The sequence below is a fragment of the Gymnogyps californianus genome, chromosome 5 (assembly GCF_018139145.2).
Source record: "Gymnogyps californianus isolate 813 chromosome 5, ASM1813914v2, whole genome shotgun sequence".
Taxonomy (NCBI): Eukaryota; Metazoa; Chordata; class Aves; order Accipitriformes; family Cathartidae; genus Gymnogyps; species Gymnogyps californianus.
Window position 1 is genome coordinate 42,616,118 of NC_059475.1, and position 26,823 is coordinate 42,642,940.

Here is a 26,823-nt window from a genome sequence, read left to right on the forward strand (position 1 = left end):
AGAGAGTTTGGCTTAGTGTCAGCTCAAGGCCATGATCACACGCCTTTTACCACACAACCCTCTGCTCAGATGATGTGGATGTGGCACCTTCAAAAAGCTGAGGATGAGCTTAAGAAGCAGCCTTAGTATGGCAGAGCAACATCCCCATCAGCTTCCATTGGCAGAACACGCAGAATCCTTTGCTGCATCGTACCAGCTTCAGAACCAGTTTTATCAAGTAAAGCTGGGACTAACAGCATGAATAATTCCTATTTCCAGTTACTTTTCACTTCCCTGTGCTGAGTATATCTAGCACAACTAGTACATTCACTTCTCTAGGAGCAAAACAGGACAATTTTCACCTACTGGAATGACTGAAAACGGTAAGATGAAAACAAAGACCGTCTGAAACCTATGCGGTTAGACTCAAAAATTGCCTGAAGGTATGCACTAGCTTTCACACCCTTATGCTTCTTTTGCCTCTCCCCCTTTGGCAAACTCACAGGCACAGACACTCACCATTTAAACAATTAGGCTTACTCTATTTTCTTTGCTGCTAAATAAGCATTACTTAAGAAAAGGCAATTTATGGGCCTTTCTAGACTTAGAATTCCACTCTGGAAAAAATAGCTTGATATCAAAATAAATCAAATCCCCTAATGAGATCAGAGCTACCTACCTGGGATGGGAACCCAGTTTTTAAATGTAGTACTTTTATCACTGATGGAGGAAATCAGAGAGCAACACACACTAAGATATATGAAAAGAGAAATCTGAGTAAGTATTAGCCATTCTGTTGGTCAGACTAAACTGGGGCTCTAGTACAGCTTTCAGAAGTGCCTCAGGCAAATTTCAGTGTGTTTTAGAGACAGCTAGTTTTGAATTTAGCTTAGGTATCAAAGAAAAGGGCACCTGCCTAATGGCAAGGAGTCACTCCACAGCAGACAGCAATCCCTATTTTTAGCACTCAGAAAATATCTGACTGATTGCAGAATGGATATCCAGATATTTGTATCAGGCAAAGAAGCAGTGGTGGTCATATAATATTTATCACATAGCAGTTAACAAACATAACATTTACAAAATAGCATGGTCATATATCATCTTATTAATGTGCATAGGAAAACATGTTGCCGCTCTACAGGCATCCGATACGCCTCAAGAAAGCCATGGAAGTGGTAAAGGATGTAGTGGGATGAGATGACAGCCTGAGAGAAGAAAAGATACTACTGATGCATACATGACATTTCAAAAGTATCCATATGGAAGCTGCTTATCTTTCATCATTCTGTTCAGCTGTTGGAAAGGCTTTTGCACATCTAGTTAGAAAGGGGCCTGGACAATATCTGAGGAATAGAGCTGCTCCTTGATTTTATGAGAGTAGATGTATAGAAGAAGGCAGGAGAAAGGTGGTGGTGGCAGGAGGGAGGGGGAAAAAAGAAAAAACAACAACCAAAAAAACACCAACAAGGAAACGGCAACTCAGATCGCTTTAGATAAAAAATCTGGGAGGGATGACATCACTGGAACCTTGTCCTACAAAGTATCTCAATACTAGCCTTAAAGATGCCTTCTTATATGGAGCAGCTGTCCTTTTAGACTTTTCCAGAGCAGGACTTCAAGGCAGAAAACAAAGAACCAGATAAGGAAAGAGGGACTCCATATCCATAAGGAAGGTGATCAGAGCTAGAGAAGCACTTTTAGAGGTAGCAAAATGCAATCCCCATCTCAGGAGAATAATTTGCTTGGGGAGAGCCTTCCTGAAGGCTCCTCTTGAGCCCACTGGGTCTTCTTGTGGAAGGATTTGCAGATAATTTTTCTTTTATTCCACTCACAAAAGCATTAATTGAGGAGGCATTTTATTGAGGCAACACAGACGGTGTGGGTAGGCTTACTAGTAGCCGTGACAATTTTACATGAATGACAATGTCTGAAGCCCAGTTTCAACATTTCTGCACTGTAAAAGCTGGTATAGAGCTTTTATAGGCCCCGTATAACAACAAAAGCAAAATATCCCTTTAGGGATAAGGAAAAAAGATAATGAGTACTTATTATCTAGAGAATTGTTTACGCTACACTATTTATGCCACAAAGGTTGATTAAGTGATGTGAGCAAAAGCAGTAAAGGGAATTCATTCTCAGCCATGGACTGCATGAGGGTTTAGAGCAGTCCCCCTCCTTCCCCAGGTAAGAACGGAGATTGGAGGAGACATGGTGCAGACGCCATGTAAACAAGTACTTTGGATCTGTGCAATCACTCAGAGTGATTTATTTGCTAAGAAACACAGGAGGTGCAAGAGTTCAAGTCCCTTAAGCACGGGTGATACACGCACACAGGCTTTTAGAAGTTTTACTTCTCGTGCCTTAAAATTCTTCTGAGCACTTGCTGCCCTGCAGAGAGAATGCCACTAGGTTTCTAGAATAGAGCTACTATTACAGAGCAAGGGGGAATCCTTTCTTCATTAAGAAGAGTTCATACAATACAATTCCCTCTTACATAATTTAAGAATCCCACAAATGATCCATAATAACTTTTTATGGAGTATATCTTAAGTAGATTGTTTCAGTGCTTTTGCCACAGCTCTGCTTTGGGCTCTCTTCTTTACAGTCCTGAATGGTTTTGTTTTCTGATGTATAGTACATCTGCAACTTAATAAAGTGGAAGGTGTAAGTTTAAATAACACTTTCAAAAGTTAATAAAAGTGTTTTAAAGGGCAAGAATCTAGTTAAATGCATTTCCCAGAGGTAGATTATTCTAAATATTTATTTCCTTAAAATTACATCAGTCACCTTCATATGACTTGTGACAGTGGTATATACAGGAAATATAATTTTAAGTAAATACTGCAAGGCTCATATAGGAAATTTCATAGATAGTCATCTCAATGGAGGAGGACGAAGACTTGACTGGAGGAAGCCAGGAAGGCCTGTTCTCCACACAGAAGAGCCTCCAGTCCAGCCAATTGTTAAGGAAAAAAAGAAACCAAAAACCCAGATGTTAACATGGAGTTAGATCTTCCAGTGAAGCAGCTACATCAGGAGCTGCCCAGTGTAAGGGTCCCACACTACACAGAAGAATCTCTCCCTGCTGATCTCAGGCAACCCCTGGGGAGGAGAAGGCATGTCAGTCCCTCTTTTCAGTTAATCCTTGGCTTTTTTCCAAAGACCTCTCCAGAAAGGATAATTAATGCTAATTACAGGGTTTGATTTTTTTTTAAATGAAGTACACAAGCCTCCATCTCTATAAAACTGGGCCCTATTAAATGCTGAAGAAATTAAAGACTTCAGATTTTTTTATTAATTCTCTGAGCATTCAGTACATCTTGCATCAAAAATAAGTTGTATTAAATTGCTTTTAAAGCAGGCGTGCTCTCATGCTTGTGAGCCAACCTACAGCTTTGAACTTCCGTCAGGGTTCTAAAAGACAGGCAGGAAAAAAATTGCAAAAGAAATACATTTTTCACTTAAAAAAATATAAAATGCATTTATGGAGTGCCTATTGAATTGCCCTAAACCAGTGATTAAAACAATAAAAAATATGTGATCATTCTCTTTAAAAAGACAAAGTCTCCAAGTAGAGTCAATTGTTAACTTTTATTTGTACAACATTTACAAATATGGTATTGTATTTACTTATTCTAATCCTATACCATACCTTCACTTTTTTCTTTTTATTTACATAAACATTTCATCTCATTCTCTGGCAACAGATTTTCCATTTCTTCCCCTCTGACAGATGCCTTATGTATTATGCTTTCCTATGCACTGTGCAACATTTCTGGCACCAATGATGGTATCCTGGGGTTACCCAAGGCTAGAATTTGGTACATCCTGGCCATATTTTTCAAGTGTTCCTTCAGGTAGCAACGGTGGGTAAATGAGTATTGCTGTTCCTGCTACTACTTACTATTTTCATTGCAGTAGCTTCCTGATACTTCAGTCAGGTGGAAGCATCCTATTGTGGCAGGCACTGAGGACCATGATGAAAAGATGTTCCTTACTCAAAAAGTCTGCAATCCAAGCAAGATTGTGATGGGAATAAGAGTCAGGTTTAAAGAAGTCAGAATCCACAACAGAGTGGACTTCAGTCAAAGAGGTAAGAAAAGCACAATACACAATACCGTAAAGAGTTGGAAAAGTCAGGGGGAAAAGATCTACTCAACAAACAATTTCTGCCACTTTATAAAATTTTTCAAGTCCATTACAGAAGAGAATGAGAGAGTCCTGCTCTGAATTTATAGTAATACTTTTGTTTCAGTTTCTTGTCCTGAAAATGCTGTCCACAGGAAGCTCGAAGCAGCAGGGTGGGGTTTTTTCCCCTCCCAATAGTCCAATCCCCATTTCAACTAAGCAGATTTGGGTAACAAAACAATTTGAACGTAAAGCTCAAATCTGTTTTTGCATAAGTTGTATAAGAGGAAAAACAGCAGCTGATGGCAGTGGAAGTAAACTGAAGCAGCGCAAGGTTAAGTGATATCAAAAGTGGACCCATGTATTGTATTGCAGAGCTTTTCTGCCAGACCTTCCTCAAATCATCCTGTCCAATGGCTTCCAGTGCCAAACCTGTCATCTGAGTCCTAGAGAACCAACAGAGATAAATCAAACTAGACCCCAGGCTGCCCATAGCGGGAGTAGGTCAGGTCCTGATGTGCATCTTAGACATGGAGACTAAGACATCCTTTCATAAATAGCAGCTCTTCTCTTGGAAAATGATCAGGGAAGAGAGAGACAAAACATTTATTTTCACTTTTTTCCTCCCATCACAGCCATTTTAGATGGCACCTGAGCAAACAGCTCTTTGTCTTTCTTCTTTGTAACAGAGAAAGTTCACCCTAAAAAAATGTAAACATGCAGTTTTGATGACCGACACCTGAGCACTCATTTAAATGTTGACATTATGCATTTTCCTGAGTCACTTCCAAATACTGTGAGAGCAAAGAGAGATTCTTCCAATCTCTCAGAACAGCCAGAAATGCACGACACAACACTGCTTTGGTGGTTTAAGAAAGCCTTTTAGCTTCAGCTGAATGCCATTTGCTTCTGAAGGCACTACTCTTGGGAACCTACATTATTTTATCTTTGAGGAAACCTTGTAAATGAGATTATCATGCGATATTACTAACTTCCTGGATTGCACAGGTATTCAGGGTCAAAAGCAAACAACTTATTCTGTTCTTAATGTAGTCCTTATTTTTCTCCTTCCCACAAGCTCTTGAACATCCCTAAATATCTACATTTACTCCTGGTTCCTCAGCTGGTCTTTCACAGCTGTTTGCACTTACACCAAGTGAAGGTGATGCAGGTGGAAAACTTGACCACTGTGACTGGAGAACACATTCACTTTGCTATCTTCATGTGACAAGAGGGACAAAGGCAAATACTGAAAAATGACTGCTCCTCCCTGCCACATCTCTGTATGCTTCCACAGCCTCTTGATTATCTCCTGTGCTTCCCTGTGGGTGAGATTGGCTCCTCTCTCTAACCCTAGCAACTGCCTTGCCTCCTTCAGCTTGAGCAAGCTTAGATCTCCTTGAGCTGCTTTTTTTTTTTTTTTTTTTTTGCAGCTCTTTCCTGCCAGAGTTCACATAAATTGCAGAGACAGCAAGGGTCAGATTTGTACCTTTTCCTCTAAGAAAATGGTTTGCTTTTCACATTTTTTACTCACAACTGCAAGAGGCCAACCTAATCCTGCTTTTCATCTTGGTTCTCCAAACGCATACAAAAATAAAATAATCTACTACTGGCATTTTAGCATAGAGTATTTTTCTGCATGACACTCAGCACCACTTGTATTCGCACAGTTTACTTTCTGTTCCCCACACTGTACACCTGACCCTTGACCAGATCATTTCCCCAACATTATGAAACCTTTTTATGATGTACCTAGTCCTTTCAAATCAATCTTTACTCACGTCCAAAGGTTCACTAACGTCGTATTTTTAAATGTTATTTCTTCTCTGCTATTCCTTATTATCCATTTTAGGAAGCCAGTCCATGAACTTAGATAACTTTGTTACTCCCCAAGATGATTAATGCGGTGATCTTAAATATCAATAGCTCAACACCAGCATTTTGAAAAACTGTTTATATTACACAGCAACAAAGCAATTTGTAACTTCCACAGAAAACAACTCCAGAATGGAGATGTTTCCTCCAGTTAGATCTTTGTTTATCTTAAGCATGACGAAAGCAGACCCCTTTACTCAAAGTTGCATGCTGTATGCTTCCGACATGGAGTGTTTTATGTCCACTGGTTTCAGAAGATAAACACAGAATATTTTCCTATGAAGTGAAGATGCAGTTCTATGGAATTAACTTCTGTATTTATAAATTAAGCTTGTAAATGAAGCAATTTTCCTGGAAGACATCGAGACACTCTTCCTTTTCTAAACATAGTGAGATACTGTACAAGTCAAAGCTGGTATATTAATGGGTTGTATATGAAGCCAAAGACAAGCTGATTACATTGAAGTCTCCTTTTGACAGCTACCATCCTAACACTGACAACACGCTGTACACCACAGTCAGGTCTCCTCCTCCAGCAATTTATATTTCTACTAAACACATAGGCAAATTTCTTTGTGTAAAGAGGGAACTAAGCTGGAACTTCACCTGTCCAAAACTTTAAAAGAATAAAGTCGTCAGATCTAAAAAGCTAGGGTAAGAGGGGTTTATAGCTTCACTTGTTTGTTTGTTTGTTTGTTTTGCAGTTGCTCTGCTTGTGTCCTTCCAGGTCAGGCTATGGTCAGAAAGAGAAAATGAAATACCACAAAGAATGGCTATTCTCAGAAACCCCAGCTATGCTGAAAGTAGCTAGTACCAAAACCACAGCAAGAGGCTCTCTTGTGAGAGGTCTCAGCTTAAACACCTTGAGCAGTTCAGAGAAGGTTTACCAAAGCCTCTGGATATGATTTTCCAAGCCTCCATGGCTGTGCACTGTGAAATATGTGCATTGCACTAGCTTGTTCAGCAGTCATTTCCCATCCTTTCTGCTGGGAGTTGGCAGTTACATGGACATTCAACTTTTATAAAGCCAACTCTCAGCTTCCCAGGAGTAATCATGCCTCCTAAATCTGGCACCCAGGCCAGCCTCACCTTGCTCCTTGCCCAAGGACGTTGGGGAGGGCAGTGGCAGGAGGCCTGAACAGCCCTGGATCTGGGCAAGAGAAAGCAAGCAAGAGCACAAGGGAGCACACTGAACAGACAGACAATAATGTGCAGGAGTCCTGCGAGCCCAGCTGCTGCTGAGCTGCTGGCAAAGCTGCCCTGATTCTCCCCCATGCTTGCAGCACTGCCAACCACCTATGACCAGGGCCACCCCAGACCTTCTCCTATCACATCACAAAACAGAGACTTGATGGTAGAGACTATTTAGGATGCACTAGGATACAAATCTTGCAAATTGATGAGCTCTTCAGCACTCATTGCTACCCTTTCACAAATAGCTATGGGATTTGCATGCCTTCTTTTACCTCCTCCAGTGTGGATACTGTAGGAAAGTCCCAGCAATCAAAGAAAGGAAATACAATATATACACACTGGTCTTTAGTGTCCAGACCATGTTTTGGAAAAAAAACTCCTTCCTAGAATATGCACGTCTATTCCACTAATAGCAGTAGCCATTTCCAAATTTGAAATGTCTATTTATGAAAGACTGTACAAGTTCACCACAGGGGGAATGGATGAGAGGTGGAGTGAACGGGATTTTAGTGATGTCCATTGTCCTAATTACAGTGAATAATATTTTGGCAGAGTGACTAGATCCTGATTGTTCCAGGAACTTCTAACAATCAACAGACTATTACCTCACTTAGACACACCAGAGACCTGATCTTCCAGTCCAACGAAGCACGTAGGATCAGCTTAACTTTAAACACATGAACAGTCTAATTGACTTGTTTGGCATGACTGAAGTGCTGAGGAACGAACCTGAGACTCAAGTGCAGGTTATTCTGCTAAAGTCTTTCCCAGTCTTCTGCATACTGAAAACATCCCAGCCTCCATTTCTTTTCCCCCTAAACCTCTGTGATATACTCCCTGTTGTGGGTCTAGCTGAACTATGGGACTGTGGGAATGATTAGTGTCAGGGCTAATCTGAAGAAGAGGGAGGCAGCTCCCATTGGCAGCAGTTTGTAAGAGCAAAGACAGACAGAGAAGCTTACGGAGATGAGCCCTGGCACTTTGGTTCCAGGGGACTGCCTGGGATTTGTTAATATATTTCACCTTCTAAGATTTCTATTGATATCTTGGCTGTCTGGCACTCAGTTATCTTTTGAGGTCTACAATTTGGATGGAGGGATGTGACTTTGCAGTCAGAGGTATGTCTCATCACAAGTGTCACCTCCGGATGAGAATAGCACAGCTCCCTCAGTGCAAGTCCCTGGCTGAAAGTCACCAGGAAACACCAACCATTGCAGACAGGGCCATCTTTGAATGTTCCCCCCAAGCACTGCAGTCTGCCACAACCACCTCCTTGAAGAGAGCTGGCGGGATGCCCTGCCACCCACTGGACTGGCATGTTTTAATTTGAAAATTCACAGTTTACTGATGGTTTACTTGCACAAGAGCCCAAAGGAGCTAAAAGGCACAAGTGGGTACCCCAGTCACTTAGGAATGGTTGGAGAAGGTTAAGAGGTTTGGCTTTGTTTGCAGGAATTACAAAGCTGGTAGCTAGATGAAAGCAGACTCATGAAGGTCACCCCCCACCTTTGCTTGCAGTGAGAATCTGTAGCCAAACGCAAGCTTTACAAAAGGGTAGAAAAATAAAAAATTTCAGGTCTCCACTAAAAAAAAAGCTCCTTTTCCCCCTCTTGTAACTTCCTTTTATTCATGGGTCTTTTAGGGCAGAGAAAGCTAACAAGGAATAAACCTAGAATTGGAAATCAAATAATCCTATTTAATTTTATAGTTGTTGACACAACTTGTTACATGTGTTTCCTACCAGAATAAATGAAATCACAGTCATCTGATTTCCAAATTACCATATCTATTGTTTCAGAAACACAGGGTGTAAATAATTGCAGTGCAATCGCCTATGTCTGGACCTCTCTCATCCGGAACCGTTATCAGGATTAGCATAAATTACGGTGCCATCTAATAATGAAATCACTGAACACTGATTGTGCCAGCTATTTAAACCTGTAATTATTGCTCATTAGAAACGTGTTTCACGTTATTTGCCCCTTACAGACCCAAAGTTGTTGTCAAAAGGCTCCCGCAAAGAATTCTACAGAGAAGAGCATGGAGAAATTTCAAACAACGGACATGAATTTCATCTGCAAAGACTGTCTGTGTGGCAGAAACATGCTGTGGGCACTATTCGTCCACCCTGGAAGACATTTGTATCTTACCAGAAAGAGAAGTTGCAAGAGGTGAGAACAGGAAACCTCCAATGTAATTCAGATAGGTATGAACAATACGCGGTTTTCTACCTAAGTGGGCAGTGATTAGCTCACAGTGTTTGTTATCATAGCACACAATTAGACATCATGCAGTTGACAGACTCTCAATGAAATAAGCTCCTGACCTAGTCAGAGGGAAGGCTTTTGGCAGATCTTATCATGGCTTGGTAAGGCTCAGGTGGGATAGGCAGCTACCTTGGACACCACACCAAAGGCAGTAAAGGACAGATGTCAGAAGCAAAGTGAAAATTACTACAACCTTTGCATGCTCCTCTGTAAAGGGTTTGCAGAAGACAGTTGATTAAGATTTGTCTGCTTCCCTGCAGATCAAGCTCTTTACAAGATGAACTGGCTAAAAAGGGGCTCAGATAAGTGCTCTTCAGTCCTAATAGATATTTTTAATCAATTTTCCTTAACAGAGGGAAACTGATTCATTTTTTGCCATCTTCCTCCTGCTGCACATACATACAAAAACTTTTGTTTGTAAGAGGGAAAAAAAATCACAGTTTCTGTCACTTTGTCATGGTTTAACCCCAACCAGCCACTAAGCACCATGCAGCCGCTCACTCACTCCTCCCCCTTCCCAGTGGGATGGAGAGGAGAATCGGAAAAAAAGTAAAACTTGTGGGTTGAGATAAGAACAGTTTAATAACTAAAGGTCAGAAGCAAAAAGGTACAAAAGCAAGAGGGGAAAGACAAACATATATCATTTGGAAAGACTCACCTTAGTTTGAAGATCTCAGCTGACAGTGAGCCTATCCAGCTCCCCTGATGACTCCTTCCAACAGTTGATTCAAATCACAGTTTAGAGCTTCATTCCTGTGGTGAGTGCTTTCAATAGACACACGAACAACCCAGCTGCCAAAGTACACATTTCCCATACAGACTGTAGATCCTCACTGCAACTGGTGGCATGCTTGTTAAGGCTAGAGTACTCTTGAAAGCTTAGCCTATACTAATGCTTCACAAACTTGTAGGACCCCATCTCCACTTTAGCTAGGATGCAGAAGGCTCAGACTCTGTCCTTTCTCTGACCAGAAGGCCCTCATGTTACTTACTACAGGCCCTGAGGTAGGGAGGCTCTCCAGCCTCCTGATAATGGAGTGATCCTGCCCAGCTTCCAGCCATTTGCACTGCTATAATGCCCTGATGCAAGGTCAACAAACCTAATCTTTGGATGGGGCATTTAACTAATTGGTTCTGTATCCTTTAATTTCTGACTATCAGCTGGCAGGCATTACAAGCCTTACCAGAGGTTGTCATTTAATAGGAGTTGGCTATAAAGCAATTGCTGACACTAGGTTCAGATGTAGAATATGGGAGAAACTATATCCTTAGGTGATGTGAGTGCAGCTCTTCTTTTTTGCATCCCAACAACTAGCAGCTTCTAAAATAAAAACAAAGAAACTTTTTCTTGAATGGGTAGGACACAACATGTTCAGAAAGCAAGCCACAACCGCTCTGTTGGTAGATGCTTGCAAATAAAATTAATAACCCAGGCAAAGGCAATCTAAGCCTTTTTGTCCCAATATGATGCTACCTGCAGGCATGTACCCTCTGACAAAGCTTTGCATACCTGAATAGTGCCTTACTTGTGTCTGTAGTCTATGGCATTACTACTACAAATATTTGAAATTCAATGTCTGATGGAAATAATGAGCTGACTTGGACTAAAAAAGTATTAGGAAGTTCTGATGTACCACCATTAGCTCTAGTTGTCTGCATCAGTACTCACTATGGTGAATATCTTTACAGAACTATTAGTTAATAAAACAACCCCCCCCCAAAAAAGCCATACTTGGCTGTTCCAATCTGTATCTTTGAATGATGTAGAGCCGAAGTGTATTTCCTTTTTTTATCACCAAATAAACTTCTTCAATAATTTGCTGGGCACTAAGCCAGATTCTGTTATTTGGTCTTTCTCTCCAACTGTTTGGCTTTGCCAGATCTTGCAGGTTTATTATTTATGTTTCTGGAGAGTAAAAACTCCAGGAGATTGTTTATTAAAAAGAAAAAGAAAACCAGCACTTTGATCATTTGTCAGTGTCTGTAACCTTCAACCTAGACTACTCTGCTGTGTGGACAACCCTGGTTTCTGTTGCACAGGATGATGGATATGCCAAATGAAGAAAACAATTTCCATCTTACACAGAATTGTTAAACTTCGTTAAAATTGTTAAAACCGTTAAAACCTTTAAATGAGTCGCAGTTTATGAAATAAATTGGTTTTCTTTAACACCTAACGAGATAAACTGCAATTCTATTCAAGTCATTGTTCTGCCTTCTCTGTGTGACAGTAGAAACAAGGAATTTTCTTTCCATTTGACTGCATTATTATATTTGGTCGTTTTATTCTGTTTTGTACAAATAGAAGTGGTGACGTGTTGTGACAAGAAGACAGACCTCATATTACCATATATTTATACTCTGCAGAAGAAATGATGGTACATGAATAGGTTTATTAAAGAAGGTTGCTGTCCTTTATGCATATGAGAGGATAAGGCATCAACCAGCTTCACAATTATCTACCCACTACCTATTTGTTTACCCAATTTAACATACAGAGAACTAATCAGAAAGGAGAGACTGGCAAAAGAGGAGAGTTTGCAGCAGTTTGCAAATACATCATTGGAGAGCTGAGATATTTGTACATCTTGGACAAGATACCATGGCTCTGAAGTGGCTCCACCATTTTAATATGGATTAATTGCCTTGCTCATATTTCATTGCAATGTTTTGTTAAACCTTTGATTAAGAATTATCTTAGTATACCTCTGACCAAGGGAGAAAAAGGGTACTGCTATTGCTGTTGGTACAAGAGCAAACCAACAGTCATTCAAAGGAACTGCATTAATGATACAAAACATGGGACTTGTACTGTTTTGTGTGTGTTTTATACCTGCTTTCATCTCCTTAGCATCTTACACAGGTTAATAGCTAAAGAAAATTCTAAATAAAAATGAGGTAAAAATACCCCTATTCCCTAGTCACATGGTTACAGATAGAAGAAAGGCTACTAGCAAATATTGCTGTATTATAAATATGAAGGGAAAACCAGTAAGTCTTAAAATAGCCTGAAATACTAGGCCTTAAATACATCACTTCTTGATGGTCTGAAATAGCAAAAAAAGCGTCAGTGGAGGTAGAATAGGGAGCTGAATGCATCTGTGTGGTTAGTAGTATACACTGAACACAGTTTAGCACAGGTAAGATAAAAATGCTATTATCACATTTAATATGTGTGAGTATATAATGGGTTTGTTGAGAGATGTATAAATATTTGTCTGTTACAATGTGCGTGTGTTCACATGCAAGTATATTTAAATATGATATAATGTACCGGTATAAAAAAAATTGGGAGTTGAAATCTTAGTGCAGTTATGTCTCCATAAAAGCCTGCCTAAAAACTCCAGGCCAGCAAGCCCTCAGCAATAGATGGCCTAGTTCCAAGCTGTTAGCAAAGCAATATGGTTCTAGCCTAAAAAAATACAAAAACTTACACCATGAAAATTGGTTTTATAAATAAAGGAGATGATAGCCCGGATGCTTAGAAGTAATTTCTCTCCACACAAGAGGATAAGATGTTTTTGGTATTTCGACATGTAAATTCTGAGTCGTAACCTCTCTGGGAGAGATAAATGTGATATCAGACTCTAGAGCATTACATATTCTCTCTGTCCCTTTCTCTCTGTATATATTCATTTTATAGATCTTTTTATTGTCTCAACTATACTGGTTGTGTGAGAAGCAGAACAATAGGCCAAGTACTTCCATTTCACACATGCCACCTCTATAATTCAACAAAGACTAGTAAAAAAGATCTATAAACTTGTTATAAATCAGTGCCCTGAACTAAATTAACCATTGAAATAAATTATCATAAAAATAATGTCATAAAAATATTCTTCACCTTTGTAGTCTCTGTGTGTGTGTGTGTGTGTGCATGCTTGTGTGTGCCCACGCACGGGACGCTATGCGTGTGCCAAGGCCAGTGGCAGTACTAACAGTGTGGCAGGCTGGGTTTCTGCAGCCTTGGAGGAGATGACAGGCAGACAGGGCTGTGAGGATGAGCTTTAATATCTCTGTGTCCGGGAAAGTAACTCATAAACAGATCCACTAAAATCTAATTACTCTGTATAACTCACCTTTAGTAGTAGTGAGTCATCTCCGCTTTCTTATTAGCAGTGAAGCACTAGTCTTTTTGGTTATATTTCTGAGGCACTGTTGGAAAAAACATAAAACCCAATCAAGCTGCACGCTAAAGGATATGACAATTTAAGCAATACACAGCCTTGGCCAAGGTTGGGTCCTACTCTGCAGTCCCTACACACCAACTCCCCCAGCATTTGATCGTTACACATTAAGCTCCATGAGAAAGGCATGTGTAAATACAAGGAGAGTATACAGAGATGACTGCATGAAGTTCAGTACTGGACTGATAGGGCAGTGGTTCAAGAGCTGGTATGTTTTTTCCATCCAGCTGATATTCACTCCAGAAGAAGACACGAGAACAGCAGAGCCCAAGGTGGCTCTCCCAAAGGCAACGCTTTCCTTGCCCGTCTCCAGCAGTGTCTTTTCCCTGAGCTCACATGTTGCCATCATTTACTTCATAGTCATCATGTGGGAACACACCTGTATTACTCAGTGGTTGTCTAACTTTACCCATCAAAATGAAGCCTTTGTAAATGTGGAAGTGCCACACTTCCAGCCATAGCAATAGCCACCTCTGAAAACCAGCAGCGCTGAGGTAAGAGCAACTCAGGTCCAACACTGGCCTCTCTCTGCAGCCTGCCGTTGCTGTTAGACTTTATATCTCACTTTCTCAATCTGTATTTTGACAAGGAGATTCTCTCAACAAAAGTGAACCGTGAAATCTTCCAAAAAGGCAATTCAGCTGCTGAAATGGTAGAGCTGGGTGGCAGCCACCTGGCAGGAACAGAATCTCATCAGCGCTGGGAAGCATCGCCTTTGGTAAAAAATGGAAACAGAGCACAGAGACCAACCATGCCCAGGCAATAAAACAGGTTAAAAACCTAGAAAACTGCTTGCATTCCTGCTAGTGAGATGGAGAGGGGAATGTGAAGAGCAACAACCACCTCATGAATAAGAAAGAGAAAGCCTGGGGAAAACACTTAAGGGCTGAACTGAAGGGGAGGGAGTTGTCATACATGAGAAAACTGAAAACAGCCGTTTGGGAGGCATGGGTGGTTCTCTCCCCAGTTTAAAGGGCTGGTCACTACTCCAGGAAGAGCCTGTGAGGTATTTCCTAACTGGGGATTTTAGAGCTGGCCAGGAAACATGGATCACGCTGAGGAAACTGAATGACTTATCTCTGCTCACTTGGTTCATGTGTACATGAGCAGCCTGGTTTTTCCATAACCAAATGCTGGTGTGCTGTGCGTACAAGTCTTTATTTTGTTCTGATGCAGGACATAGTGTTGCTGTAAGAGTCAGACAGATCACTGTCAACTAAAGTTCCCTTTGTTTGAAATTAGCTGTATCTTTATCTCAAAATAGCAAAGTGCAGTCTATCGTTATTGGGGCTAGGAGTAAGAGAGTAGGTGCCGAACTAGGATGGAGGTAAATTAAAGCAGCTCTACAGAGTTGTAACATGAATTTGCTAATGTAATTGGCACTGAAGTTAACCCAACGTGTGCAGCAGTTCCCTTTTTCATACATTGTGGGAAACAATGGGGTTCAAAGCATCGTTGCCCCTGAAGAGGAAGGACTGTGCATTTTGCTTTTAAATGTCTCAGTCCAGTAGATAAGATAAACTCATCCATCAAGATATGACAGTCATTCCAAATAATCATTGTTAGAAACGCACTGAACTGCTAGGCCAGTTAATAACGACACCACATTTTATTTATATGGCTCCCATCTGCTGAAGCCTTCTAGGCAGCTCACAATGGGTTTGATTTTCAGCCAGACCTTAGCATAGCTTCTGTTTATATGGATGCAAATAACAGTGGTTGGATGGCTGTGTGCATAAACAGGTCTAACTACTAATCTTTGTGGCCACAATGCATGGTTTTATTCCTTCATGCAACAACAAAATCTCCATCTGAAAAATCCCTCTGATGAAGTACACAAAGCATGAAAAAACCCTAAGTTTTTCTGAGTTTTGAATGGTTTCAAACAATTCAGCATTGGGCTTGGCAGCGGAGGGGGACCATGAAAGGGGCATCGCCACTGTGCCCACTACTTAGCGAGGACCCCTGACTCTATGCTCCCCAGGAGGGGGCACAGCCCTGCAAAGGTGAAAGAACTGGACGTTCATTTCCTTCTCCCATCACCTCCTCTCTCGCTCACTGCAATGCCCGCCTCCTTCAGCCAGCTCTAACACCACTTGTCACCCAACTCTGCAGGCATCTCCTCACCAATCTCCTTTCTCTCTTCCTTGCCTTCTTTCTGAGCTGTGTTTCAGCTGTTTGCATGTTCCTCACAACCTCTTTCTGATGCAGGGCACTCACTTCTCCCATGGCCCCACCACTGCCGCTGCCACGCTGCACTGATGTCCACGCCTGAGCAGCATCTCCATGCCCTTGCTTGATGCTGCCTTCCACCTACCTGTCCTTCACCAACATGTTTCAGCAGTGGATGACTGGCTTCTCTCTTAGGTGTCTGCATAGGACAGATTTCATCTTTTTTTCTGTTGTGCTGAAGAAAGATGGAAATATGAATACCCTGTCAAGCGCAGTGCTTATTGTTTGGACTACTTCTATCAACTTGATGGCAGCGAGTGAGGTGCCTGGCAGTGCTCGCAGAGCTGGGCCTTCGGATAATGGGTATATTTATAGTATATGCATTGCTTATGTACCGATAGCTGCCAAAGTAGTAAACAAACAAATGCTCTCCATAAAACAATGAGAAAGTAGGATCATAATCTTTGATCGATGAACAAGGATGACAGGTTTAAAAAGGCTTGCTCGCTCTTTTATGCGGATTGCTTTTCCGACTGCCTGAATCTCAGCCAGCGTGAGGAGGCTGAAAGTCTGGAAAAGGAGCGGGAAGAGCAGTGCCCACCCTGCAACCCGCCCACCCTTGGAGAGGGATATGAACCTCTGCCTCTGCCTAGTGCCGACCCCACAGGGCAGGAGACAAGAGAGGAGGGTGTCTCCAGGCACCGAGAGAGGGACGGCTCAGAGCCGTGCTCCAAGCCATGCGCCGGCCAAACTTCACCTGCAGGAGCAGGATCATTGCTCAGGACATGGCATAAAGTCTGCCAGGCCCTTTGAGATAGGTCTGCTGCCCAGCAGGGACTTCCCAGATTGCTGGAGACCTCAGTGGGTGTGAGAATGGTCTTCCAACAGAAGCTGTTTTAAAGAGCGTGTTTCACTGATGTTCCCAACCTGAATCTACTCCCCGAGGACGAGCCTAGGCATGGTTCATCCAACAAGTCCCCCAATGGGATGCATTGGAGAGACAGGTTAAAACTAAGATCCATATATTCATCTGTAATTTGGGGTTGTTTGGATCTAAGTTTTAAACCAGTATCAAATCTACCTGCAAACTCTAAATCTGCATTTGCATTTCCTTCCATACACCTGCATCAAAATGAAGATATGCTCAGTGCAACCTCTTTTTTTTTTTTTAAATCTGAAACAAACTAACCAATCTGTGAGTCTGATCTTGGCTTCATACATCTTCCTGGAAGTCCAGAGAGATTTAAAATCAGCGAGCTTGATCAAGACATTAAACAACTGATTAAGTTCCATTTAGATCTTTGTTTAAGTGTTATTTTCTCAGTAAATTGAAATATATGTGGTTTAAGAAGCAGCTTAACTGCAAATGTGGGACAGTTGTAACACACTAATCCAAGACAGTTCATGATGTTTTTGAACTACTAGATGTGAATGGCCTGATTTTCAGATTGCCATGCAGTAATAGCTGCAAGTTAAATCAGTGGGTGTTCACATCTCTGAAACCCAGGCCATAAGAGACATTCTTATTGAAATTATATTAATAATATATTAAAATATATTATTAGTGTGGATCCACTGAAATAATATTATTATGAAGGGTCTGTACTACCTGAATAAGAACCATTATTTGTTGACTGAAATACAGAATAAAATTAATGTTGATGACTCAACTAATAACTTCATATTTAAACAGCAAGTTTCAAGCAAAGGATCCTCAGGCATTACAGAGATGGGAAGCATAAACATGCCATTACAATTTTAGGTAGGCAGAATGCAATTATCCAAATTGGATTCTGGCCAGAACAACGGGCACTACCCCCTCCTATTCTTGTTTTTAAAAAAGTTCCCTGACAAAAGCGACAGCAGCTGTTACAGGAGAGGAATCCATCAGTTGCTCACACCACCCACCTACTTGATTTAAACAGCCTCGGTTCCTACCACAGACAAACAGCCAAAAGGAAGATGCTGGCCAGTCACCTACATGTGGAAAGCTGCATGCTAATTTTCTCCTTCCTCTTGGATTTTCTGCTGGAAAAATTCAAATTTCCTACTCAAACAGATGCTTTACTTTTTCCTGGAAGAAGTGGGTTCAGAGCTGCTTCAGAGCTGTGGGGTGAACCTGCTGGGAGGATTCACACTGTCAGCCAAGACATACTGAAACGTGCAGGGGAAAAACCGTGTGGCTCCTCAGACATCCCTTACCCCTTGCCACCCTCCTGTATGCATAGCATTTTTAAGAAGTGTGCTGCTACGTCTCCACCATTTCCCTTTGCACTCAAAGTCACCAGGATCTTTCCTGAGGAAGGGATTTTGCAGATACAGACGGTAACTAGCTCTGCACCCACTGAGGTTAGCACGAAGACCAGAGCTCCCAGGAACACTCCCTGTGCAGAGATGGGACTTCAGAGCAGCTTTCTCCTCCAGCATCAGCATCTTCCACCACTTTACTATCCCAAAATAAATATCCTCAACAGACAAGTGTTCTCCCTACAGTTTCTCCTAAATTACTAGGCATTACATAGTCTCTCTGGGATTCAAGTATCATCTCAATCACAGAACAACCTCTAATGGCCATTTAGGATTCACAAAAGCCCTATTTCAGTGGAGCACTCAAGCCTGGCTCCAGACAACCAAAAACTGCAGGTCAGGAGAGCACTTACATCCTGGAAAAACGGGTAGAACTTAGGCACATGTCTAAATCTTCCCTGAATAGAGAGGAGATTATTCATGCTTAAAATGCACATTTACATGCTTTACTCTTTTGGGGCCCAAGACTCACAGAAGAATTGCACTGGACCAGTACTGAACCCTGCCAAAAAAAAACATTATCTCTGTCCCTTTCCCCCTTAAATGCCTCCAGAGCTGTTAGCAGACCAAGGCTATTCTAGAACTAAAAAGGGAAATTTATTCAACAAGCACTATAGCAGGTGGCAGCTGCTAAACAATCTGCCACCAATCAGCAGTTTATGAAAGAGAGTAAAGAATCCAATAATAACTCACAGTTGGGGAGGGAGACACCAAGCCTGTAGTTACTGAGGGAGGCTCATAATTAGACAGAGTCAACTCTTTGGCAAAATTATTTCTCCTAAAATCTGCTTAACTGGTAAAGTTGGCACTCCACAGCTCCTGCAAGCAGGACACCCACAGCTGAGCCCGCTGGGATGTAAGCTGTATGTTAGAGCTGGGAGGCTTCTTGGGAGGGCTGAGTCGGTGAAAAATGAGGCTGGTGGAAAACCCAAATAATTTTGTTTGCATTCTTTTACGCATTTGCCTGTGTTCTTTTGCCCATTTCCTTCTCCTGGAGAAAGTCTATCCTTATGCAAGAGCCCTGAATTTTCAGGGCATTCAGCCCTTTCTGAGACTACAGTATGTAGATGAGTCAATGGCACAATTTTCTCTGAAATCTTTGTGGTGCCAGTCTGGTGAGGTGAGGCTCAAGGTCAAAGTATGGGGAAGATGGTGAAGGTGGTGTGCCAGGGCACCCGAGTCTCTCTGCAGGTTCCTATACCTATTCATCTCGAGGGAATCGAGTTTGCCATGGTTACTTAAAGCTCAAAATCCTGCAGGTATGAAATTAGTCAAAAGAGATCTGAGTTCAACTTCTGAGAACGACGAAGAGAACTCCATCCAGTCTCATGGTAAATCTATTTTTTCCAGTTAGATTAGAGCACCATCTACAGGCCTTTCCTGATTTAAAACTTGTATCACACAGGTTATTCCACTATCTGTATATAAATATTTTGTGGCTTCAGCGGCACGTCTAGTGCAGTTACAGACTGCACAGTCCAGCTTTGTGTAAACAGGGCAAAATGCCTTTAGACTGGGCTGAGAAAATAGTCGGTAACATATGACAGACAGGTTTGCTTCTTCACAAGAAACGGCAAATTTGTGAGTGCCCTTGGATTTTAATAGCTTGATTCTAAAACACAGTGTTAGAGGGTCCATCAATTCAGTTTTATTTTAAATATTCAACTAAAATTGCATTTCCGTTGTGCAGTTCTTTTTAGCACAGTTGAATCACAACTGCAAGAGAGAAAAGTAAAAATGCAGAAATTAGATTTCAGCTAAAAATTGAACAATAGATTTTTACTGCTGTAGTATAGGCTTAAAATACTACTGTTCACGTTGGACCACATATGCAGAAGAACAGTTGATCCACCAGGATTCATTATACTTCTCCTTAGTTGGTTGAGAGATACCTCACACAGATATGAGAACTCTCTACAACACAAAACCCAGGTCATCTCTGTATGGAGACTATTATTTGGGGGTTGGACTAGCTGACCTTTAAAGGTCCCCTCAATCCAAATTATTCTATGATTCTATGATTTGCTAAATTACTTGCCAGACCAAAAGAAACTTAATTGCTCCTATGCATTTAGAAGATCCTGGGATAAGCACTGGTTCAGTGTGGAGAGGGCTGTGGTGAAGCAACCTACAGCATAGCAATTAAATGTATTAAAATAACATCCCTCCTTGCAAAATTTACCTGCTATAATAAAGCGATTCTGCCTTCGTCTGAAGCATCAAACCACAAACATAATGTAGGTTGGCCATTCCTGGCACCAGACCCAGTCACTCAAAATCCAGAATCAAGCTCCGAACAAGTAAGACTTAGATAGGCTTCAAAAAATCCAGAGATTGACAAAAAAATATGTCTTTGGGAAAACTTTACCTGCCTCCTGATGTTTTCGCTCTTAGGACGTGAAATGTTATTTCAAGCTTTTCTCTGCAGCTAAGAGAGAGATTGGTCCTTTTTTTTTTTTTTAACGAGAGTTGAGATTCAAACAATCACATGATGAGAGAGCCTGGAGCTTTAAGATAGAATATCAAATATCACAAGACTTGTGATAGTATCACAAGAGCTGGCAGCACTGTGTGAATCAGCACACAAAGTCTACGGGAAATTTTCTTTATTTGAATCTCTGCCATGAAAATAATTCAGCTCTATACAATATTTATGTAATGCAGGGACCACATACATAACTGCCTTTCAAATAAGACATTCTCCCCCTCATTCCAAAATGCAGAAAGGGCAGGTGGACAGGGGGATATGCATGTGTCACAGTTACCACCTATGTGAGGATTTTGTTGTCTTAAATGCAGTTGTCCTAAACGCTACACACCCTATGGAATTAAACGCCATAAAGTTGCTGTTTTACTGATGTGTAACAGTATAGAGCGCACACCAACCGCTTCGGATTAATTGCACATATAAAAACAGACTTCTTTTTAAAAAGTCTGCGTGCACAGAGGAATCATTAATTTCACTTGAAGTGATTCCCAAACAGGATATGGAGCCTCTAACAGCCCTTTGGGTTGTGCCAATTGTTTTGTGCAGGTGTTTAATCCAAGTGCTCAACCGCACGTAGGGAACAGTCATTCTGCAAGCACCAGGTGGAGTGGGAGCTGCATGGTGGTGTCACATAGCTGCAAGGGGTTGATTCCTCAAAATCAGCAGAAACCTTGAGAAGCTGCTAATTCTTGTAAACAAGAGCCTGGGTTTTATGGAGCAAAACAGAGTAGAAAACACTGAAGTACACGAGAACCAAATCCCTTCTGCGAAAGCCTCTTTTATTATACTAGTGAAGCACTAAAACCTGACATAAACAAGCTGATTGCTCATTTCAGCCTCTCTCTGTGTCTGCAGCCAGGAAAAGCAGCAGCAGCCGCAGACTGAGTTGAGCTGCTGGGATAGGAAACATCTCCTGAAGGTCAACACTCCTTGTATTTTTAGGTTTCGTTAGAACTTCCTCATTCACATGGACTTGAAAACAATATATACATATTTAGGATGAAAGCTGAGCTGCAATTGTTGTATGTACAATACATCCCACCCTTTGCTCCGCTTTGTAATGCAGCAGTTTGATACGAGGCTGCAGAAAGATTGGATGGCTCTGAGGTGAAGGAAGGGGAGAGGTCCCAAAGTGTCGCAAAGGGCTTTTGAACCTACCACATCTGATCATGAGGAGTTTGATGAAAAGAGAGGCTCCCTTAAAAGCCAATATGGCATCTGTGAAACTGATTGCGTGCCCACCTCTGACTTCCAGGATAGTGGCTCTGCTGCAGGAACCAGGGTGAGTCAGTGGCAGTGCCTTGGGAGGAGGAAGAGGACGCAGGAAAGCTGCACCCCACAGCCTTGAACAATCAAAATATGTTTCCAAGGGACAGTGACTGCAGAGCTCTGTGTGGGGCTGTCTGCGGAGGCTGAGTCACAGTCTCAGACCTCTCCTGACTTTTTGTCCCAATCTTTTTATACAAGGCCACCTGCCACAGCTTTTCCGCTCTAGCTGACTCAAGCAAGTCCCCAGAGTGGCTCCCATGGGACAGATCTGAAATTAACTCCAGGCAGTGCCAGTGTAGTAGCTTCTAGAGAAATGGAATCAGGACCTCAAGCAAAAAAAAAGGTGGAAAACTATTAAATGGGTGTAAAGGCTATAGACGATGCTGTTGATCAAAACCGAGGAGGTCAGCCCCGAGAAGTGGGATGCGATCTCAGGAGAATCTGCACTCCAGCCTGCCTTGATCCAGAGTTAGCAATAGCTTTCACTCAACCCTATTCAAAAATCTGTGTTGCATTAAATATTGACAAGCCAAATACGCGAACTTACTAAAGCAGCTGAAGCACAGAAACTAACACGCGGCGGCTATGTGACTCACAACGCCCGGCGCGCCTGGGACGCGCGACCACAGAGAAACCCAATTAGTGCTTCCCAGCCTACCTTCGAAACGTCACGCCAGCCGACACCTGCTCGGCGCCCGCCGCTCAGAGTGGCAGCAGCCCTCCCTGCCCTGCACTAATACCACTGAGTCTTTCTACAACGCATGAACTGGAAAACAATTTCTTCAGCTGACTGGAACGGTTGGCGCCATGGGCAGGGGCCGTGGCTGGAAGGGAGCGCACAAGCTCAGGCTGGGTTTCACCAATGAAACGTAGCTGGCATAAAGCAAGCGCATTCACTAATGAATTATTCCAAGATAATTAACAGTCTGAGGGAGATGCTTGCAACAGCTTAATGCTTACTGTCAAGGGAAGGTAGTACCAAGCTCAGCACTGCCTCGCCAACTCACAAAAGGAAACAAGGCAAAAATAGAGGGGAGGGAAACATCAAGGAAGAAAATGCAGCATCTGTGAGCTGTTAATTACAAGGGTGCACATGTTGGAGTAACAACAATGTTAACAGAGCTTTATTAGGAGACCAGAGAACTGTTGTCGATAGCCTTGTAAAAGAGCCAGAGCCCAGTGGGCCCAACGCTGGCTGGTGCAAACAGCATTTTGCTAAAGCCCACGCGGATCTGACGTCAGCACTCAGCACTTTCTGCATCGCACAGCTGGTAAAACTGCCTGCATGGTGCGCAGGGAGCCACAGGGGTCCGTGGCTTTTCACACACTCAGTGGTCACATGCCTGGTCTTTGACATGTATCTGCATGTTTCAAGCCACCGAGAGTGTTTGTTTTCCGGTCTGAGTACTGGCTGCAAGTGTAAAACTCAGCCCACTGAGGTGCTAGGGAGTCGTAGCCCTGTGCACAGAAAGAGCAGCAGCTAGCATACACTGCCTCTGCAGGGAAGACACCCACGTGAGATTAGTATCTTACCCACGTATAACAGGGATAAATAAACGGCGAACAATCTGATATCAATCTTACTCTGCTCTTTTTTTCTTTTTTCTTTTTTTACCATGCTCAAGGCAACATAATTCAAATGCTTCTGTGCAGTCATTATGCTCACAGCCAAGTTGAGCTCCCACTTATTAAGGAATATTTAGCACCCTTACTCTGAAGCTCTCAGATCAATGGAGTCCACATTCTTAATCTCACGTTGCTTTTGCTAACAATGTGGTTACTGTAATGTTGGTCCTGATCCTCAAAGGAAAGAGGATATTAGAGCAGGAACCTCTGGTAATGAAATCTCATGTAATGAAAGAGTGTTTACAGTGAAACGTTCGCATGTTGCCATCAAATCAGAGCCTCGCAATGCGATTTCCGAAAGCTTCTGTAATTATACAAGTGCCACAAAGTGGGGTTGGGTGGCAGGCAGGTTATTTAACATTTATTGCTACCACATAACACACTGTAACTCTGCAAGCAAAAAGGGTGTGAGGGATAGTAGTATTTCACAAAATACACACAGCACAATTAAGAATCACAGGCTTGGAACATTTATAAGTGCTTTCAGTATATGTTATTCCTTATTAAAAATGAACTGCATGCAGCTCAAGAGAAAGTCTTATACCTGTAGATACCAATAAACCGTAAGGGAGAAGGCTTTCCAGTGGATGGTAAGAGAGTGAAACAGCCAGATTAATGAAGAGGGAGCATGTGAAAAAAAATTAAGCATGGTAAGGAGAAAGCCCATGTGCTATGGAAGTGCTGCCCCTGTGGAACAAGGTGTTTTAGCCTACCTCATACCTGGTGATAGATGAATCAAAGCAATCTTGTTGTCAGCAGTGGTATCAAAAGTCTGGAGTCCTCACAGTGCTATAAGTGTGAACAGAGGCTCTGCATCTGCAAATCCTCTGCATGTGATGATGCCACAGCAGAGAAAGAACGTTATTCATGTTAGGAAGGGTCACAGGATTAAGCCCTCAAGATAGGAGTTCAAGCAAAGAAGAGCAGAGTGATTTGCATGCACACGTGCTTCCACTTGTGTCAAGAAACACAGTTAAGGTATTTGCTTTTGGCTTGTCCTCTGAGTTAAAGCTAAGTGTGACTAAAATTAGCTTCACCTCTTGCAGATCTAATACCGATCATGACATCCAGCAGCAAACTCTCCTACAAAAATAGTAAAACTTTATACTTGAAACATCCTTTCAGGATGTTCCCATTTCAGATAGATGCACCCATGTTATTATCAACCGGTTGATCATCCACCTTTAACAGTATCCCACATTAATTACTCTCTCCTGAACAAGAAGACCCATAAAAAGACACCGGTGTTTGGCTCTTGGTCATCAACTGATTTTCAGAGGTGGTGCAGAGGGTAGTAAGTCAGCTGCTAAGCAAGCCAGAATCGTCTCCTCTGCATGAACCAGCATGCCAGAAACACACCCATCAGCTCAGCCAGCTTCTGCCAAGATCATCGTCCATCAAGATCACTCTTTCAGGATAGTGTGGGTACGGCCTGTGAATCCAGTATATTCAATGGTAGAGCCTGGAATCTACATTAAAAATTGGAGCTCATTTGATCTAGGCACTGTACAGATACATCAGAGACAGGTCCTAACATGGGATATTCCATGTCTGAACAAATAAGGCAGATAAAGGCTGGGAGGGAAAGAGGCAGCCCAACTCCCCCATGATCACAAAATAAAGGAAGAACCCTGTCTGCTGTGCTGTTCAAGGGCCTTTTATTTTCTGTTCATTACTTGTTAATTATTTCTGAATGCTAGAGAAAGCAAAAAGCTAAAGACAAACAAGCCCCCATAGAGTTAGAAAACATCCCTGCTGTAAGGCAGACTCAAATTGGTTGAGTTTGCAGCCAAAAGAGTTCCCAGGAGAGGGAGCAGAGCTTGCTGCTACAAGAAAAGGGTCAGCTGGTTTCTGAAGCAACCAGTTGGTTGGTTTCTGAAGCCCGTGGACATACGAACAGAGCAGAGGCGGTAAAGCTTGAGACAGAAACTTGGAGAAAATTGCACCATGGAAGCTGCTCACGCATGCGCAGGCTGCATCTTTCAAAGCACGGGAATGTGCACTAACAGGCTGCCATGTGCAAGCATGAGAGGATTGAGACACAACCATCCCACAGTAAACTTGACTCCTTTGGGGTAGGGCTGCCCCTGGACCTGCACACTCTGTCGCAGCTTCACTGCTTTTTAAAATCAGGGCAGCTGGGTTACTCTAACCCAGTTTACTCCCAGTAAACTAATGGGCAGACTTAAAACCATCTCGGGTGCCACTGAAATCCCACTTCTCTGTACTGAGGAGCAAGTGTCTGGTGGACTGCACGTGCACTTTGGTGGACAGCATTCAAAATGATTTGAAGACTGTATGAAGTGTGGGCATGTACATATTATCAAAGCTACTCTGGTTCAACGCAGATGCTATAGATGCTTATCCAGTTTTCACAATAAACTCACCTCAAACACCAAACTCCAGAAAGTATTTTCTGTTTTGAGGTTTTATATCACATCAAGTCACAGGTCAATAAAAATTAAAAAATAAGACGGCTGTATAGAATTTTATAGCAATGACACAAAAATTGTGATTTCCAAAAAAGAATATTTTTTTTTCTTTACTGTAGACTGAACTTGAGGGGCAACCACTTGTCTAGAAAGAAATACCCTTCAGTTAAAGCCTTCATAAAGATTTTAAAACCCTGATAATGATAAAGGCCAAGGTTTAATTTTTCTGTACTTGCAGTACCTGTGCCTATGCACAGATATTCTCTATGGCTTTGCCCAGCATTTATCTTTCCTTTTTTTCCCCCTCAACAAAATTCTCAGGTAAATTTCCAACATATATCCATAGCTATTTTAATATAAAGTTGTTTTTAAAAAGCATTTGTAGGAACTAATTACCAAGTACAAGAGAACTGAGCAACAGTTTTCTTTGACGGAGTTAACAGTAACGTTGGGTCAAGCAGCAGAACCCAACTTTACAGCCGTTTGCAGCATTTATTACAACAGTGCATAAATAAGTAGTCTGAAACTGCCAGCTTTTACCTCTTGACTGAGCTCTGCCCTTTACACGGTGAATTTCATTATGAATGACGGGGACAGATAGCCACTCCTTATCCATGTGACCCGTGACCTGTTCAGCACAGCAGCAGAGGAAGCGTGCAGGCAGACACGAACACCACCGACAGCAGGTCCTCAGGCAGAGAGGACTCTGACGGGGCAGGGGCAGGCAGCTGCTGGCTCCCCAACCACCGTCTCTGCTCCTGGGGATGGATAGTTAGGAACTTCTTCACTCAGAAGCTGCATTAGTCTCACTGTGCTTGACAACCACCAATTGACCTACCCCTCCAAAAGAGTGTCTAATCCTTTTTTGAGCCCATTTAAACTCTTGGTCTCCACCC